Source organism: Macrobrachium nipponense, chromosome 11, assembly GCF_015104395.2.
Source record: "Macrobrachium nipponense isolate FS-2020 chromosome 11, ASM1510439v2, whole genome shotgun sequence".
Lineage (NCBI taxonomy): Eukaryota > Metazoa > Arthropoda > Malacostraca > Decapoda > Palaemonidae > Macrobrachium > Macrobrachium nipponense.
The window spans coordinates 78253566-78272558 of record NC_061087.1 but is presented as its reverse complement, the minus strand read 5'-3'; the positions used below and the strand labels follow the sequence as shown (position 1 = coordinate 78272558).

At 35.5% G+C, this 18993-nt stretch overlaps 1 non-coding gene across 1 annotated transcript; it reads right to left on the bottom strand.

Moving 5' to 3' along the window:
- Positions 1-8543: 8543 nt before the first annotated feature.
- Trnam-cau (transfer RNA methionine (anticodon CAU)) lies at positions 8544-8616 on the bottom strand. The gene has a single exon. It is a non-coding gene; the product is annotated as a tRNA-Met (tRNA).
- Between the last annotated feature and the right edge of the window lie 10377 nt (positions 8617-18993).

Below are 18993 nucleotides of genomic sequence, written 5' to 3'. Positions count from 1 at the left end.
GATGTTTTGAAAGGCAGTTGACCTACTTTAGTACTTGTGTTCAAAGTTGGTTTATATTACTTTCTCTCTCTCTTGTGGACCGCATAGTGTTATACTTAAGGTTTTAGCTACATAATTGTGAACCTAGCAAAAAACCTTCCTTATAGATTTTGGGAAAGGTTAAAATAATGAAAGACACTTTGTTCTCTTTGAAACAAATTATATTTTCAGATCCCATGTGGTCTAGTAGCTATAATACCTGGCTTTCACCCAGGAGGCCCACATTTAGTTCCTGGCATAAGATGTTTTGAAGAAGACATTTCAGAGGAAGTTGATATTCTGTTCTACTTCGATTTAAATTTATTTTATCTCTCTCTCTCTCTCTCTCTCTCTCTCTCTCCTCTCTCTCTTAAAATTAACATGTGCTTTCAAATGTCTGCATAGTTGTTTTTATGACGATTGATCTTATGTGAAACTGAGAAGAAAACTATTTCGTTCAAAGATTTATTGAAAGGTTATAGTAATATAAGGGACTTTGATCACTTAGAAACATATTGCATTTTCAGATCCCATGTGGTCTTGTGGCTTTCATCAAAGTGGCCCGAGGTCGTTGATGTGCTTAAGTGCATATGTTGAAATGTTTGTTGCTCTGCATAAATTTAACATAAAAGTGGCATTAATTGTGGCATGTTTAACATAAATATAGCAGTGGCAGAAATGTAATAACATATAAAAAGTAATGTGTACCATATATATATGTGTACCCATATATATGTGTATATACATGTGTATATATGTGGTTATATATATATATATATATATATATATATCTATATCTATATATATAATATATATCTATGATTTTATATTAACATAATAATATTCATATTATAATATATATATAGTAATATATCTATATATATATATATATATAATATAATCTATATATATAATATATATATATATATAATATTATATATTATGTAACACAGCATCCAGGTAATGAACGTGTTTAACTATTACACAATCCCAAACAAAACAATTCCTTGCAACATAATGTATCAAATTTGTTGAATTACCTAAGTATTTCTGGAAATTTTACCAGACAGATTCAATAGTTACAATTATGATCTATCGCCATTTAAATGATAAAAAAGAACTGCTTTCTGAAAACAGACTAGTTAAATAGAATTATAAATTAAAACTGAGAAATGCAGATTTTGGGGGTTAGTAGTACACAAGATAATATTTCTTGGATCCTTTTGCCAGTAATATTCAATAAGAGTTTATTTGTGTTTTATGTGGAGCGAAAATTAACGTACTGGTCATGAGCTTCCTGTTAAAATGGGTGAAGTGGTTGTACGGCAGTGTGTAAAAAAGACGTTCCCATTTTAAAAGGATGTCTGCAGACGTGACGTTTGTATTTATTTATTTATTTATTTCAGCCATCCTTTCCAAGGTGAAAAGAGGGTTGTTAGTAGTGGGAGTTTATAAAAGGCTAAACTTATAATTGTTCAGATTAAGTGAAAATGCAGGAAAGGAGCTTTAGATATGTCAGCGCCTCAGTGGCATGATCGGTATGGTCTTGGCCTGCCACCTCAGTGGCCGCGAGTTCGATTCTCGGGTATTCCACTGAGTGGTTAGAGATGTGTATTTCTGGTGATAGAAATTCACTCTCGACGAGGTTCGAAAGACACATTATGTCTTTAGTCCCGTTGCTGAATAACCACTGGTTGCTTGTAACGTAAAAACACCAGACAAACAAACTTTAGGTACGTCCATTGTTTTACTGTAAACAATGTAGAAAATGTCGGTAAAACTTGATATTTTTCACCTTTGCCCTTTAAAACAAAAGACATTGAATGTTAGTGAATTGTTAAAAGACCTTATTTACCATTTGTATTATCTCACTCTCTGATAACATATAACTATTATTTATTTATTTATCTATTTATTTCAGCCATCCTTTACAAAGGAAAAAAGGGTTGTAAGTAGTGGGAGTTTATAAAAGGCTAAACTTATAATTGTTCAGATTAAGTAAAAATGCATGAAAGGAGCTTTAGATATGTCCATTGTTTTACTGTAAACAATTTAGAAAATGTCAGTAAAACTTGATATTTTCACCTTTTGCCCTTTAAAACAAAATACATTGAATGTTAGTAAATTATTAATAGACCCTATTTGTATTCTCTTACTCTGATAAGATACAACTTTTAAAAACCTTTCACTTACAGTTTAGAGACAAGCATGAATTACTATTAGGAATAATACCAGGCTGTGTTGACCAGTGTATAGGAATATCATACATGTATTTTTGTGCATTTTCACACGGCTTCCATTTTAACATTAAGCTGGGCATTGTAAATTACGCAGTATATATAATTTCTGGCACTGCTGTTCCCATCATAATTATACACACACACACACACATACACACACACACACACACACACACACACACATATATATATATATATTATATTATATATATAGATATATATATATATATATATATAGATATATATATATATATCTATCACGTAATGTATATGTGTGTATGAGTCAATCAGTTATAGTTAGTATTTAAATACCACAAAATGGAAAGTCGCCATGATATAAATTGGGGAATCAAATTTAGGGAAATTTAACGCTTTATATAATTCAAGTGCTCTAAGAACAGGGATTTTAATTGTGGTCTGTATTTTCTGGGCCGAAGTTAAGTGTCAGTAACAGATACAATAGAGCTAAACGTGTCGTGTCTAGCTGAGGTTCTTGCTGCTCCTGGCCACCAGAGGTGACAATTGAAATGCATCAGTCAACCAGAAGCAAGATGGAAGTTTTAGTGATATCGGCCGCAGTTGTTTATCGTCGGCTCCAAAACTACAGACTTTCATGTGTAGAGGTTTCAATCAGTTGTTTTTTAAGGGCGTTTTTATGGATTTATTACTTTGCAACCGTAACATCTAGTATAGAATAAATGATAAAAGGTCAAATTTCAGCTGTCTGTCTGTCTACTTTTGATTATTTCCTTGCTCATTGTTCCACGAAGCTCAAGGCAGGCGGCCTGGCAACACCTGTCGAGAGTCAGTTTTCCCTTCTGTCAGGATATCACTAATTCTCGGATTACCTTGTTCAGTGATTATCTGTTCTGATCTTGCCGGATTTTTAGAATTCTCTACCTCCTGTTTTCCCTTGAAGGGCAGTTCTAAAACCCTGTTTTATAGGTCAGCCATTTTTTTTTTTTTTTACAGTTCTGATTTTAAAGTCAGAGTTTTGGCCTTAACATTAATAATAATTGCTCAAGTAGCTGTAACCCCTTTACCACAATTTCATTTTACGAGGAAAACCGTTTATTTTTCCGGCAAGTATCGCTCGTATTACAGCCGAACATTTTTTCTTTCGGCGAATATGGACTGTTTTACTTAAGGATATTATTTGCCCCAGCAGGGAATACTGCATTCTACCCATGAATATTGTTTATATATTTATATCGCAAGCGCCCAAAGTGCCACGGAGGGATTTAGTCTTTTGAATGTTGCTATTACGTAATGTCTGCTCTCTGTCATGTTCTTTCTATAATGTATTTGTCTGAAGCGTTTTGGTAACATGTTTTGAATGGAAATGCTGTTTAGAAAGCCTCATGTCTCGAGTGGGAAGTTAAAGTAATGATTAATCATTTTCACTGGGATTCTAGCTGAACGGCCATTATGATTACATTAACAGAAAACGGAGCCATGAAATGACAAAGCTTTTTCACAAATTCATTACATGAGTATTTATGCTTGACCCAGATAGGCATGTATATTCATATGCATACACACACACACACACACACACATATATATATATATATATATATATATATATATATATATATATATATATATATATATATATATATATATTATATATATACGTATATACATACTATATTATATATATATATATATATATATATATATATATATATATATATATATATATATATATATAACTGAATCACGAAAGTTAGGAACGTGATAAATCCATTAATAAAGATATATGCCTTCGTGGCATATATCTTCATATATATATATATATATATATATATATATATATCTATTATATATATATATATATATAATAGATACATATTATATATATATATATATATATATATATATATATATATATATATATATATATATATATATATATATGCAATTCATAATGCCTTTTTTAGCAGAACGGCCATTATGATTACATTAACAGAAAACGGAGCCATGAAATGGACAAAGCTTTTTCACAAATTCATTACATGAGTATTTTTTACTTGACCCAGATAGGGATGTATATTCATATGCATACACACACACACACACACACAACACATATATATATATATATATACACAAATATATATATATATGTATTATATACTACTTATTATATATATATATATATATATATATATATATATTTATTACACACCCTTATACAAGCATTCACATACATACAACTATACATATATACATACATACAGAAAACCTACCAGAAAACAATACAATTTAACAAATCCAAAATATGGAACTTGACAGATATTAGTTTGAATGATTTCCCGGCACCTTTTCATCGGTAGCTGGGATTTTGTGTCATTAACGTGTACTTCGAGTAGTGTTCAAGTTGACCAAATTCCTGGGAACTGACGAAGAACATGTTTAATTCTCATTTGGAGTTCTGTCGTCATTATTGACTTGTCATAACTAAAATATTTTTCTCTGTGTATGTGTGTGTGTGTGTCTGTATATGTCTATCTGTCGTGGCAATAACGAATACTGTGTGAATCATAATAAATGCTGTACATATCAAAATAATACTTTTGTAAGTTATGTCTAATCAAATTTCTCTCTCTCTCTCTCTCTCTCTCTCTCTCTCTCTCTCTCTCTCTCTCTCTCTGTTCAGTGGTAATGAACATTGTTAAATAAGAGGTTGCAATATATTCCTCATTGATATTTTTATGTTTCATTGATAAATCTGAGATTGAGGACTCCACTCTCTCTCTCTCTCTCTCTCTCTCTCTCTCTCTCTCTCTCTCTCCGTCAAGGTCGGCTGTTATGGGTATCAGTCAAAATAATAACCTGTGTAATGAGAGTTTCATCAACCAGGAAAATAACAAGAGTTTTAATGTTTTGATTGCCTAGTGTTGTGTCGACCACATAAATAGGTACATGGATTATTTCATGCTGAGGTTCATACGTAGTGAATCTTTCACTATTGGTCTTTTACTTTAGGTTATGTATCTTCATAGTGTTAACCCTCCCATTTTTTTAAGTCTTTTAAATCCATTTTATGCTTCAGCAATACAATGATATTTTTCAGATTTTGCATAATTGGTTTAGATCTGTACTTTCCTCTCTTTAAATGGTATCGGATTTCAACGTTCTTTTTAGTATAAAATTATGGTTCTCTGTTACTGTACGACGTTATTTTGTAACGGTTATTGTGGATGGTTTATAGCAGTTTCCGTTAAAGTTTTACATAGGATTCCATTCTTCTTTTGCTAACATTTTTTTTTATTTTAGTCCTCTGTCATTAGAAGGTTTCAGAATTACTGTTATGTGTCGTTAATGTTTTAGAATTTCCGTCCTATGTCTTTTTAACTTTTTTAGAATTATAGCCATATATCTTGTCGAAGTGCCATAATTATAATCATCTCTTTTAAAATTTCGGCACTTTGTTCTTTTGAAGATAACAGCATTTCAGTCCTTTGTCTCTTAAAGGTTTTAGAATTTCAGTACTTTGTCTTTTAAATTGTTTAGGAATTCCAGTCTATAGTGCTCTGTGGTGTGGATGGTTTAGAATATCAATCCTCTGTCTTTTGAAGGATTTAAAATCTCCGACCCGTGTCTCTCGAAGTTTTTCAATTCTAGTTCTCTATTTTGTTAAGGATTTTGAATTTTAACCTTTCTTTTGAAGGCTTTAAAATTTTCAGATCTCTGCGTTTTAAAGGTTTTAGAATTTCAGACTTCTGTCTTGTGAAAAACGTTGAAATTCTGTCTTGTGCCTTTTGAAAGGTTTTATAATTAGTCCCCTGTCTTGTCAAGGACTTAAAATGTCAGTGCTCTGTCATTTGAAAATTAAACTTTCAGTCCTGTCTTGTGAAAGTTTTAGAATTCCAATCATTGTTCTTTTGAAGGACTTAGACTTTGTCCTCTTTGAGGGTTTCAGAGTCTCAGACCTCTGTCATTTTAAAGTTTTAGAATTCAGGTTTTCTATCTTGTGGATGATTTAAAATTTCATCCCTTTGGGGTTTGAAGGTTTAAAACAGTCTTTTAAAGCTTTTAGAATTCCAGTCTTCACTTGTGAAAACTTAGAACTCCAGGTCTTGTCTCCTTTAATGGTTTTAGAATTCTTTTCCTCTCTTTGTAAATGATTTAGAATTTCAGTGCTCTGTCTTGTGAAGGTTTTAGACTTTCAGTCTTCTGTGTGAAGGTCTTAGTATTCCAGTTCTGTCTTATTAGGACTTAGAGAATATCAGTCCTTTTCGTGTTGAAGGTTTTAGGATATTAGTCTTCTGTCTTTTTAAAGGTCTAGAATTCCAGTCTTCTGGCTTGTGGAGAATTTTGAATTTCAGTCCTGTCTTTTGAATTATTAAAACTTTGGTACTGTTTCTTTTGATGGTTTAGAATTTCTGTCTTCTGTCTTTTGATAGCTTCAGGATCGTAGTCCTTTGTCTTGTAAGCATTTTAGAAGTTCAGTCCTGTGTCCTTTGAAGGTTTAAAATTAGTCTTCTGTCTTTGACATTCATTCATTCGCAGTGAAATTTTGTCCTTTCCGTCTCGGACCATTGTACCTATTGGGACACGCTGCTGCTGTGATGTCTTCTCTCTCACTGATGGGTAAAAGCTGTTTGAAAAAGCTTGAAACAATGTCTAATCTTTTCTTCCTTACTGCTCTTAAGAAGCATTGACTATCTGCTAATTTACTCCCAGTGCCACTCATCTTACTTAACCCATGTTCTTTTTTTCTCTTATGAGCTGTCCCTGAGCAAGAGCCCTTACCAGCACCAGCCAAGGCTGACTTAATCCAGAACTAACTACTACTTCTGTCTGGAAGATTCCAGAATTCCATTCCTCTTTCTTGCAAATATTTTAGAATTCAAGCATTCTTTTTTGTGCAAGGTATATAAATATTATGTTATGTTTTGTGAAGGACTTAGAATATCAGTCCTTTGTCTTTAAAGAAGATTTCAAAATCTTAGGCCTCTGTCCTTTGAAAATGTTAGAATTACAGTCCTCTGTCTTTTGAAGGGCTTTGAATTTCAGTTCTGTCTTTTGAAGGTTTTAGAATTTTAGTCCTTTGCCTTTTGAATATTTTAGAATTCTAGTGTTCTGTCACGTGAAAAACTGACGAATTTAATCCTTTGTCTTTTAAAAGATTTTAGAATCCTAGTTCTCTCTCTTTTGAAAGACTTAGGCTTGTAATGCTCTGTCTTGCGAAGGGCCTAGAATTTCAATCCTTTGTCTTGTGAATGTTTTAAGACATTCTTTCTGCTGAATGTTGAAAGTCTTAGAATTCCTGTTTTTTTGTCTTACAGGGGACATGGATTTCAGTCCTCTGTCTTTCGTTATAATTTCAGTCCTGTCCCTTTATAAGGTTATAGAATTACAGATCTCTTTGGAAGACCTAAGAATTGTTGCCTGTATTTTGAGAGTGATATCAGTGTAGTCCCTTGTCTGCTGAACTGTCTGCAGAATTCCTTTTGTCAGGATTCAGAAAATTACTGTAGAATTCCGATCCTCTTTGTTGGGAAGCAAGAGATTACCAGTCATTTGTCTTGTGAAGTTATTACAATTCTTTGCATTTAATTATAAGACTCTGTATTGCCCCTCCTGAGTCACTACATGTATTTTGAATTGCTGTTCCTGAGTCAGTGTTATTTATTATTCTTTATTGACAAAACATTTCATATGTTGTAATAGCATGTTTACATTTAGTTTGCACAAAACAATGGTTTTTAATCTATAACAATAACTCATTTCACCAATACTTTATAAAATATGTTGTCCATAAAAAGGAAAATATTTTCATTCATAATATCTATCTAGCTACTAATCAGACATCACAACAAGCCCCTCAAACAAACAACAACACCAAAATAATGAATAAAGCACGTGTTTCGAATTGATGCTAGTACGTGTGTTTTGAATTGCTGCCACCGAGTCACTGCATGAGGTTTGTCCTGCTTATTGATATCAGGAGACTCCTCCATTGTATTCTTAAAATACATTGTTCATCTTCCTTTTTATAATAATTCATCTCTTCTATGAATTTGGCGAATCCATTGCGTAGTCTGTTACATTGTTCTCAGCAACCAAGAAATCTTGCTGACGTCCTGAGAACAACTGTCCTTAGGTAAGCTATATTCAATGTAATATACCTTGGCTATATCCTGACGTCATGACTAGCAACACTTGAAAACAGTACTGCCCCGAAGAACACCTGCCGCCCATCGTTGGTTATATCCAGAGCATTCTTTGGCTATATCCCGACAACACATGACTAGCAACACTTGAAAACAGTAATGCCCCGAGTGAGGATCGAACTCACGACCTTCAGATTATGAGACTGACGCGCTGCCTACTGCGCTACCGAGGCTACATCAGGTATATGGGTTCTTCATAATTCAGTATGTCTCTATTTTTAATGTTTGAAATATAGAGGAAAAAATTGCTCTATATAGCGTGAAAAAAAGGTGAATGATGATAGTCTGTAATAGTAGAGATTTTCCTTTTTGTTTTGAACTGTAGCATTTATCATTTCATAGTTACAACATGAAAATATCGTACGTGCTGATAAAGAAATATCACTCTCTGTATGTGCTGATAAGTTTCTCTCTCTCTCTCTCTCTCTCTCTCTCTCTCTCTCTCTCTCTCTCTCTCTTTTATGCGTTTGCATTTCTTGCACCTAAGCCTGAGTCAATGCCAGCAGGGAGCCCCAGCTATTGATTTTCGGTGGTCACGTTGTGTGCATGACATAAAGTCTGAGCAAAATATATGGTTAAACAAATAAATGTTCGTAAATAAAGTGTGGATGAGTATTGGATGAGCATGTAAGTAAAGTATGAGTATGTAAATAAGTGTAAACATGTAACTGAACTGTGAACAGGTAAATAAATGAGAAGTGCAATGTAGTTGCGCAGAATGTGGCTCATTTTGATTGATGCATGAAATGTGGAGGTAAAAGGGTATCATAATGATGGAAACTATATATATTCATATTAATTACGGGGAAAGCCGGGCTGGTCCTCAGATAATTGTAAATTCTGTTTTTTTTTATCGTATGCGTATGATTTTATATTTTATTTTTTCACTCGTGGTGTTAAATGGCTGTTTGTATGGCTTGCTCTAATTGACTCGACAAACAGTGAATATGAATAATAATATAACATGCAAAGCTATCTCTATTCTCTATTCGTAGTTTACAATACGTGGATTTAGGACATATTTTCCATTTGGAGGAAAACTAATATTTCGGCGAGTAGATTTTTGCTCTGGGAGTTTGTTTCGCTTTTGTTTTTTTGTTTTTTTTTTTCCAAGTAGATCTTCTTTGTTATTATATGGCAAAAAAGAAATTCCATGGCCTGCTGAATAGTGGCTGTGACTAAAGAGACAGATCTTTGACGACACCAACCACGGAAAATGGCCAACTTTATTCGTAGACACCTGCAAAGTGCTTTTAAAATAGTTATCTTTAGCCACCCATGATTCTTCCTTGTGAATTAGTAATGAATAAAGATAAACTTCAATCAAACAATCATGTTATTCATGCCCAGAGTGGGGTATTCTGTGCCTCCTCCTGTGGTTTTCTAACGATTTCTCCTGTTCCTTTTCAACAGGTGGGTCTGGTGACACCTATGGGGTGAATTCCGTTAAAGTGTATTCTTCTGTTTTTCCTGAGGGACGGCCCTTGTTTTGAACAACCTTGTATGTCTCGAGCTGTAAACCTGAAAAGAAAACAAACATACATATAAGGATATTCAAGGTAATGAGATTAAACAGCAAGACTTAGTCCAGTGTCTTAGAAAATGCAGAAATAAGAAAAAAAAAAGTAGAAATAAGCCTCGTGGTAACAGACCGAAAAATCTGCAAACGCAAGCGAATGTTCACACGTATCTCTCGCCGAACTAATGTCGTAAATATTTGAGCAAGAGAGAAAACGAATATAATTCTGTGAGAGGAGAATGCCAAGGAGAGGCTCTTGAAATGCGTATAAACTCTGGGGAAAGAGGGAACTTCGGCCTGGAACAAAGGGGGAAACGGGTCCATACATTGCAAAACAAAGCGGCGGTTCAACGAGCTTCATACAGTCTTGGTAAATAGAACGCACCCCATGGCAGCCCCTGAAATGTCATAATAAAGTGCGCCCGAATAGGCAAGGTGTAGAATCAGAATAAAACAAGGTTCTGGGAGAAATCCAGGTAAGGTTTTTTCCCCTGTCACTTTCTTTTCCATGCCCTGTACCTTAACTTGTTAAAGAGGAGCTCCGAGAGAGAGAGAGAGAGAGAGAGAGAGAGAGAGAGAGAGAGAATATGTACGGCGAGGCTGAAATTATCATAAAATTTGCAGCGTTGTCTCCATGTTGGAAACTAGCCAGGTGGGTAACTATTTTCTTCGAGGTAGACTCACGTAACCGCAATCATTTTCATCCCGCTTTAAGGAAGGGGGAAAAAATAAAGAACAGGAAAAATAAAAAGGCGACAAGAATGCCTCCTGGGACGGTAGCGTATAAAAGACGTTGAGGTAGAGAACGGTTGTAATCTGAATTAAAAACACCGCTATGGTGAGATCTCAAGACTGTCGCAAGTAAGACCATTTTTAGTTCCTTTTCCTTCTGTACCCCTTGTCCTCCCTCCTATACCCCCTCCCTCCCTCCAATACTCCATCCCCTTAACCCCCCCGCCACGTGGACCTCCTCTTCTTCCTCTTATTTTCTCTTTCTTGGAAACCTTGCATCTGAGATTCTCCAAAGCAAAAATTTCTATCTTTCGAGTGGCTTACTTCCCAAATTAAAAGGCCACCATGCTAATACTTCAGATGGCTGAAAGAAGATGGGTTTTTCTACCTTTTATGAGGAAAGTTTAAAAGGCTTTTGGGCATTCGTTCGCTCATTTTTGGAAGGAGATTTTATGCTCTGCAGCCCATCAATTAAACTTTGTTCTGCCTCTGGAGAGAACGTGTACTATACGGTTTCGAGGGGACCTTTAAAACATGATAGGTGTTTTTCAGATTCGGAACATATCTCTTCTAAGAAAACTACGAAAAACAAGGTATTTGAGTTAGGTTTTGCCTGAAATTTCTCCATTCCTTTGGTTGCATTATGAGTGACTAATCACTATCATCTTGAAATCATGTTTGACTTCCGTGCTGGAGGTCACAGAATTATAAGACTGTTTAATCAAACATGCGCCATTCCCTTGGGAGGGGTTTCTTTGATTAGCAGTTTTGTGGTTTTGACGTCTGTATTAAATAAGATATAAGTATCTCATTTCTTTTGACACTGATACACTTGTGGTCACATCAACAATATTCTACATCAAATTTGTACCAAGCTCTTCAAATGCATTTATATATACAAGGAGGGCAGTGCATTTTAAATGGTTTCTATCGTTATTGTTTACACAATCAATTGTGCATCTTCGGAAATGAATGAATTTGATTTGATGTATATTGTCAATGTGATCAAGGTATATCGATGTAAATTAGAAATTTTATAACTAATTATATTTAGTTTGATGCTGCTTGGGTCTGTTAAGGAGCAAATATGAAAATTGTGGAAATAAGACAATGAGTATTTAGTCAGGTTGCCCTAAACAGGATATGTCTAGGGAAATTGGACCATGTATAAAAGGAAAAGAGCAAGCAAGGCTTTTAGTAGATTGACTTAGTAAAACTCTTTTGTGAGTTGGGAAGTGAGGATAGGTTTGGGAGATGGGGAAGAAAGGGGAAGGGGATGTTGAAGAAGAGTTGGAAGATAGAGAAGAGAGAGAGAAAAGGATAACATGCTGTGGGGAATAGTGGCACTAGAAAAATGGAGGATGAGGTGAAAAGGGTGGAACAGAATGGTATACATATGATTTGATAAAAATAGAATGTAAGAGTAGAATCAAATAACTAAGGTGTATAATGTCAAGGATATGTGTGGTGAGAATGATGCTCGTGATAAAGAGAAGGAAATTGAAAAAAATGAATATTAGGTAAATGAAAGGATTATGGAAGATGAGGCCATTCAAGAAAGCAACAAGATATTTACGTTAAATAAACTAATTGGAGAATCAACACCTGGATGTCTTATTTCCTGCAAAAGCAAAAGTAAAAAAATAAAACAACCCGTATGGAAGAATTGCCGAGAGCGAAGACGTCGTTGCCCCAGCAACAAAAAGGACACCTCAACAACGACAACAAAAACACTAACAAGTAAGAGAAACAATTCCTTCCGACGTCCTCAGCCCTGGTATGCCAACGCCTCCAGAAAGACACCGACGCCCCCAGGGAAATCTTATCTCAACCCACAGAAAAAAAAGATAGTTTTGATTTTCAGTTCCGACTTCGGGAAGGAAAAAAGTTAATACGTTTAGCTCTCAATTTAAATTCCAATTCAGCATCTTTGGGGACTCGACAGACATTTGTATAGCGGAGGTGGTAGATGAAGAACGGAAAGAGGGGAGGGGTTGGGCTGGGGGGCTGGCATAGAAGAAATCAGAGGGAGTTAAGCTCCCTCCGCGAGTGGGAAACCCTCTTGAAGAGGTTGCCACCTAGAGTTTTTTTTAAATATATACACAAGGATTTTATTTCGACCTGTTCTTCATTGTCTTGAGGTGACGCTGATGAATCCCCGGGAGTAAATGAGAGATCATTAATTAGAGGAGTTATTCTTCGAGTTTCTAATCCACGAGGAGTAATTACGTAATTAGTGTAATTCTCCGTCATTCCGGGATTCTTTGGGGAAATTTTTGCTGGTTTCACAATGATGCTCGATCATTTCCGAAGGACTGATGGGACCTTAATGAGTGACTGGGTTTATCCGCGGTGCGAAATCCGGGTGTGAAAAATTAGCTCGTTAAGGTGTGTACCAGGCAATGCTGCTTTGCATGTTGAATGGAGAGTACTTTATGTTAATGAGAGGATTGGCTGGAGCTGCCTGAAAAAGTGGGCTTCATTAAGTAAATGATATATGGCAGCTTTCACCAAAATGGTAAATACAATTTGCTTTCAAAGCAGAATTAAACTCCATGGTGTAAAATTGTCAAGATCTTGATCAACTTAATTGTGTTACAGATACCTATAGGAAAATTATATATACTTTCTCTGTAACCTGTAATACTTTTCCAAAAATGCACGCTGAAGTATAAAGGTTTAATAAAGTGATATTCAAATAACTCTGGGAACCGTATTATACTACTGGAAGAAATTCGCTAATCTCACGTTTCCATTAGACATGAATCCGTATAGAAAAAATTTTGACATTTGTGCTTCTTGTCCCTTTTGACACTAAAGAAACTCAGACGGGAAAAGCGTCCGAAATTTTATTCTTTAGGAAAAGAAAAAATTTCAAATTATTAAAATTTTTCAGTGGTGATAGTGGACCTTTCTTACGTGTTACCTCATTCGGTGCACTGTTGGCATTGTTTAAGGTTTTTTGCAGCGCCCCTTCGGCCCCCAGCTGTAGCCCCTTTCATTCCTTTTACTGTACCTCCGTTCATATTCTCTTCCATCCTACTATCCACCCTCTCCTAACGATTGTTCCATAGTGCAACTGCGAGGGTGTCTTTCGGTTACACCTTTCAAACCTATTTACTGTCAATTTCCATCTCGGCGCTGAATGACCTCATAGGTCCTTCTTGTGACCTCATAGGTTCTTCTTGTGATGTTCACTGGCGAAACTTTCATATTCGTTTCATATTATTATTTATATCTATTCCTTATTTACATAGCTCAGTGGACATGCTCCTCAAATCACCAGTGAGAGCAACATCGCATAAATCCTTGTGAGACGGAACCCCTCAAATGACTGTCGTTAAGTATATCTTAGTTTTACCAGTAAAATCCCTTATTGCGTCTGTTGACCTAAGCAGCGAATTAGTAACCTAGTAACTGCTAGGTCGTGGTGGGTCGCAGCCAGAGAGATGGAGGGCTTAGAGCTAGGAACCCTATTTCAAAACGGTGGTAGGTAATAATGTCACAGGATATGATGTCACAATTGATTTGCAGGCTTTTGTTCATAATTTTAAGGTATTCCCCAAACGAGCTTGTGCAAAACACGTTGCAAAGATGGATGCATATACCGGGTTAAAGCCCTTTCGGGTAACTTTTTTTTTTTTTTTTTCCTAGCCGAAGTTGTCACATTTTTCCCTGTGATACTTTTCTTGTAACATTATTACCTGGATTCTTTCATAACACTTGCTGTAAATGTCAGTACCTTTCGGAACTCCCTATTTCAATGGAGAAGGGGGGGGGGGGGGGGAGGGTTTGTTGTTAAGACAACAATATATAGGATATCGTATTTTACTTAGAAAGTATATATTATATGGTTCTATCCTCAGCGGATAGAACCATATAATATATGGGAATTATCATAAGGAGGAGAGGTATGGTAAATACGAGACACCATTATTTGGGGAAATATGATATGTGAGGAAGACCCTCACTATATGAAAAGCCTCAACAACATTTTAAATTTTCAACAATATCTGTTCCTTTCAGAAGACCTTTTAGGCTTAAGACTCTCTCTCTCTCTCTCTCTCTCTCTCTCTCTCTCTCTCTCTCTCTCTCTCTCTGGTGTCACGGCTATAGAGAGAGAGAGAGAGAGAGACTTAAGTGATTGGTACTCAGTTAAATGTCGAGATAATCCTCATCCCACAGAGAGGAAACAAGTGTCAAATCTCTCTCTCTCTCTCTCTCCTCTCTCTCTCTCTCTCTCTCTCTCTCTCTCTCCTTCTGTATACAAACTAAAAGGATAGGATGTCCATCCGCTATTCGGTAGAGCTTGTAACACCCATCAGCCCACCTCTTCTATTTCATACTTTATGAAAATCAATAAGTTTCAGCCTGTTTCTTTGTCTCTATCGGTTAGCTTTGGAAACCTCTGATTGCCTTAGTTTTGCGACGTATAACTTTCTCTCCTTCAGCAGGCGTACCTGTTGCTTATATCTGGGATAAACCCATGGTCGTTATATACTATGTATATATATATATATATATATATATATATATATATATATATATATATATATATAATATATATTGTGATGGCTTGTTAACCACCACACGATACACTTATCAAAATATGGGTTACAACTGTATTCACTTAACAGGATACGAAATTCACAAGGTGTGAAATCGTACCACAATCTTAAACCACAGTGTGCAAAATCAATTCAGGGGTGAAAATAAACAATTCAGAAAAATCCCTTAAATTTAATACAAAATTCGTTAGGCAGAAATTACACCTGAACCTCTTATAATACAAAAGTCTATGAATAACACTCACCCTTAAATAATCACTAAACAAATCCCAAATACACAACTAATAAAAGAAACCAACACATTCAACCACAAAAAGGAGGGGGTCCAGAAAGGAGGAGAAAGGCAAAAAGAAAGAATATCCTAACAAATACACACTAATATTCCTAACAACTTCTCCGAATGTTTTAAAGTACTCCTCTTGCAAGGCAAGGTACAACTCCACGTCTGGAGGACAAATCAGGGTGATAATCCGATGCTAATGCAATCACAGCGCTGAATCCAAAAATATCAATAGGTGGCTGGCGAGTATCAAGCGGTTCACCGAAACCGACAGCAGAGGAACATTTGCCGTGAGCTTAATAAGTATATAATTTTACCTTGGGACAGAGAGGTCCCCTTGGCTTTATAACTGAACCAAGGGCGTTAAGGATAAATCCTGAGGCTGCAGACTAGGAGATCCAAAAGGTGTTGGGGTGAAATATCTCCAGTCCAAGTACAAGTGCAGCGGCCAAAAATCAGTATCAACGATCCTTTCAAATAGCGCTCAAGGCAAGGTCCAGGAAACAACTCCCTCATATAACCACCGAAGACCTCCATATCCCCACTGGACAGCAAGAGCCGGGGGGTTGGAGGGGGGAGAAGACCACTCCCAGTGATATCACCAAATATGGAATTTGAAAAGAGGATTAGTAAAAACGTACAACAAGTCAAACACCGGAGAGGAGAAAACTAGCAGTTACCATTCTTAACTAATTAACAGTTTAAAAAAATAATCTAATACATTATTCACTTATCATTAACTGGCAACAAGATGACAATATATATATATATATATATATATATATATATATATATATATATATATAATATATATATATATATATATATATATGAGAGATATATATATATATATGTGTATATATATATATGTATATGCATATATAGATATATATATATAATTTTTATCTCTCTCTCTCCTCTCCTCTCTCTTCTCTCTCTCTCTCTCTCTCTCTCTATATATATATATATAGAATCGAATATATATTATAATATAATATATTTAATATATATCTATATATATAATATATATATAATAATTATACGTCTATAAATATATAACATACCTATACATATATATACTATATCTATATACTATAATATCTATATATATATAATATTATATATATCTTATAGTAGATATATAATAATATATATATATATTATATTATATTATATATTATATATAATTATCTAGTGAGAGATTGCGTCAAATTAATCTGAAATGGTATCCTTATCTTAACATAAAGAAAGTGGATTTTGAAAATACAAATTTAAAACCTTATTATAGCCCTATATACATATCCTCATATATACATTTAATTACTAAGTTTCTCGCTCTAGTACCAGATTTTCGAACAATGCCCTCTTGTGTATATTGTCAGCCAGCCCAATTTTACTTTATAAAAAAAAGTTAATTATAAAAAAACTGGAGAAATCTGCAATTTTGTTGTATATTTTTGTCTTTACTGAACACTTGCAGCACATCGTTAACGTACGGTTATAGTGAGAAAGGAAAATACAAGTTTCTTCTTTTTCCGTTTATATTCCTCTCCTCTTGTTCCTTCAAGCGAGGCGTGAATGGTTTCCTTGAGTCTATTTAGAAAAAGGAGGCTTTGCTCTTAAGAATGGAAGAGGTGGCGATGGGGGAGGAGGATGGCTTTTTTTTTTTCTTTCTTTTTTTAGGGAGGGGGGCCGCCTGAAAATGTCTAGGAAACGAAGGTTGTTGGGGCTGGGTATGGGTTTGGAAGAATGTTGTACGGGGACTGTTACAAAAGCACAGTAAAAAAAAAGAATGTTTTGCACCTTTGAGCAGGCGTATGGGGAATTTATTTAAGAAATCAAAGAAAGGCTTTACTCTTCGTTGTGAGTTGGGAGGTAAGAGTATGGGAACTGTGATGTAAGTGTAGTTTGAAAAAGAAAGCTTTGCTCATGTGTACAGTATATTTTTGACTGTGTGGTGAATGGGAACTTGTGCTTAACTATGTTTAAGAACAAAAGAAAGGCTTCACTCTTGGCTGTGTTGGGAGGTTGGAGTATGGAAACTGTTGCATGAGTGAAGTCAGAAAAAGAAGGCTTTGCTTTTGTGTCCAATTTTGGCTTTGGTGTATGGGAGCTTATGTATCACTGTTCAGGAAAAGAAGGGTTTACTCCTGGATATTGTCTGATCGGAAGATGTATGCGGGCTGTTATATAAAAGTATAGTTAGAAAAAAAGACTAGGCTCCTGAGTATACGTGAGGCTGTGGCGTATAGGAACTGATGCATAACTATGTTTAGGAAAAGAAAGCTTCATTCTCGTGTATGGGTTAGGATGTTGGTATATGGGAACTCTTACTTATGTATAGTAAGAAAAATGAGGCTTTGTTCCGGTGTATATGGTTGGTTGTGTGGTGTATGGGAGCTTATGCATAATTATGTTTATGAAAGGAAAGGAAGGCTTAATCATGGTTATGGATTGGGTGGGTGATGTATGGGGACTGTTGCGTAAGTATGGTTAGAAAAAGACTTTTACTCCTGCGTAGAAATTTAGTTGGGTGGTGAATGGGAACTTATGCATAACTGTTTATGAAAAGAAGACTACTCCTTAAGGAGGTTTGGGCGGGTGTGGTTTGGGGACATCTGCATAAATATGTTTACAAAACGAATTCTTTGCTCCTTGCTCCTTTTCTTGAGGCGGTGTGAGTGTTGTACAGGTCTGCTTCGCTTGACTGTTGAAAAAGAAATGGGTAGTTACCTAAATACCAATGAAATGGAAGCTGGGAATGGGGCTACTTAACGGCTTGGTAACGAAGCTTCTCCTTGGAACTCGTTGGGCCTTGGGCCAATGAAAGTGTGTATAGAAGGAAGCTTTTCATTGTAGGTTGAATGAAGTCCAAAGGTTAGTTTAGGCTTCTGATCCCCTTAACACCTTACCACACTTACCGGTGTTGGAACAAAGACATCTTAATCTAAACCACTCAGTCTTTCAGATATCATAAAAACAGGCGTTAGGAGGACTAGAGTTTTGATGGAGCAAAAAACTGAAGTGAGACGATGCAATGTTGCAAAATGGAAGGAATAATAGCCAAGTAAAAAATGCGTCGATGTTATGTTTTCTGCACTGCATATAAAGCTGTATAAAACTCTCGATGTGCTGCAGTATAGTCTCAACTCTCAACCTCGACCGGGAAACGCTCAGTTGCCCCCCGGATGCGTTCAAGTGAAGATGCGTGAGCGGCTATCACTTCTAGCGGTATCAGGTGCACGACCAATGCTAACCTTAAATAAAATAAAAACTACTGAAACTAGAGGGCTGCAATTTGGTATGTTTGATGATTACGTGGTGGATGACAACGTACCAATATGCAGCCCTCTAGCCTCAATAGTTTTTAAGATCTGAGGGAAGACAAAAAAGTGTAGACAGACAGACAAAGCCATCTGAATATTTTTCTTTTAGAGAAAACTGAAAAGGC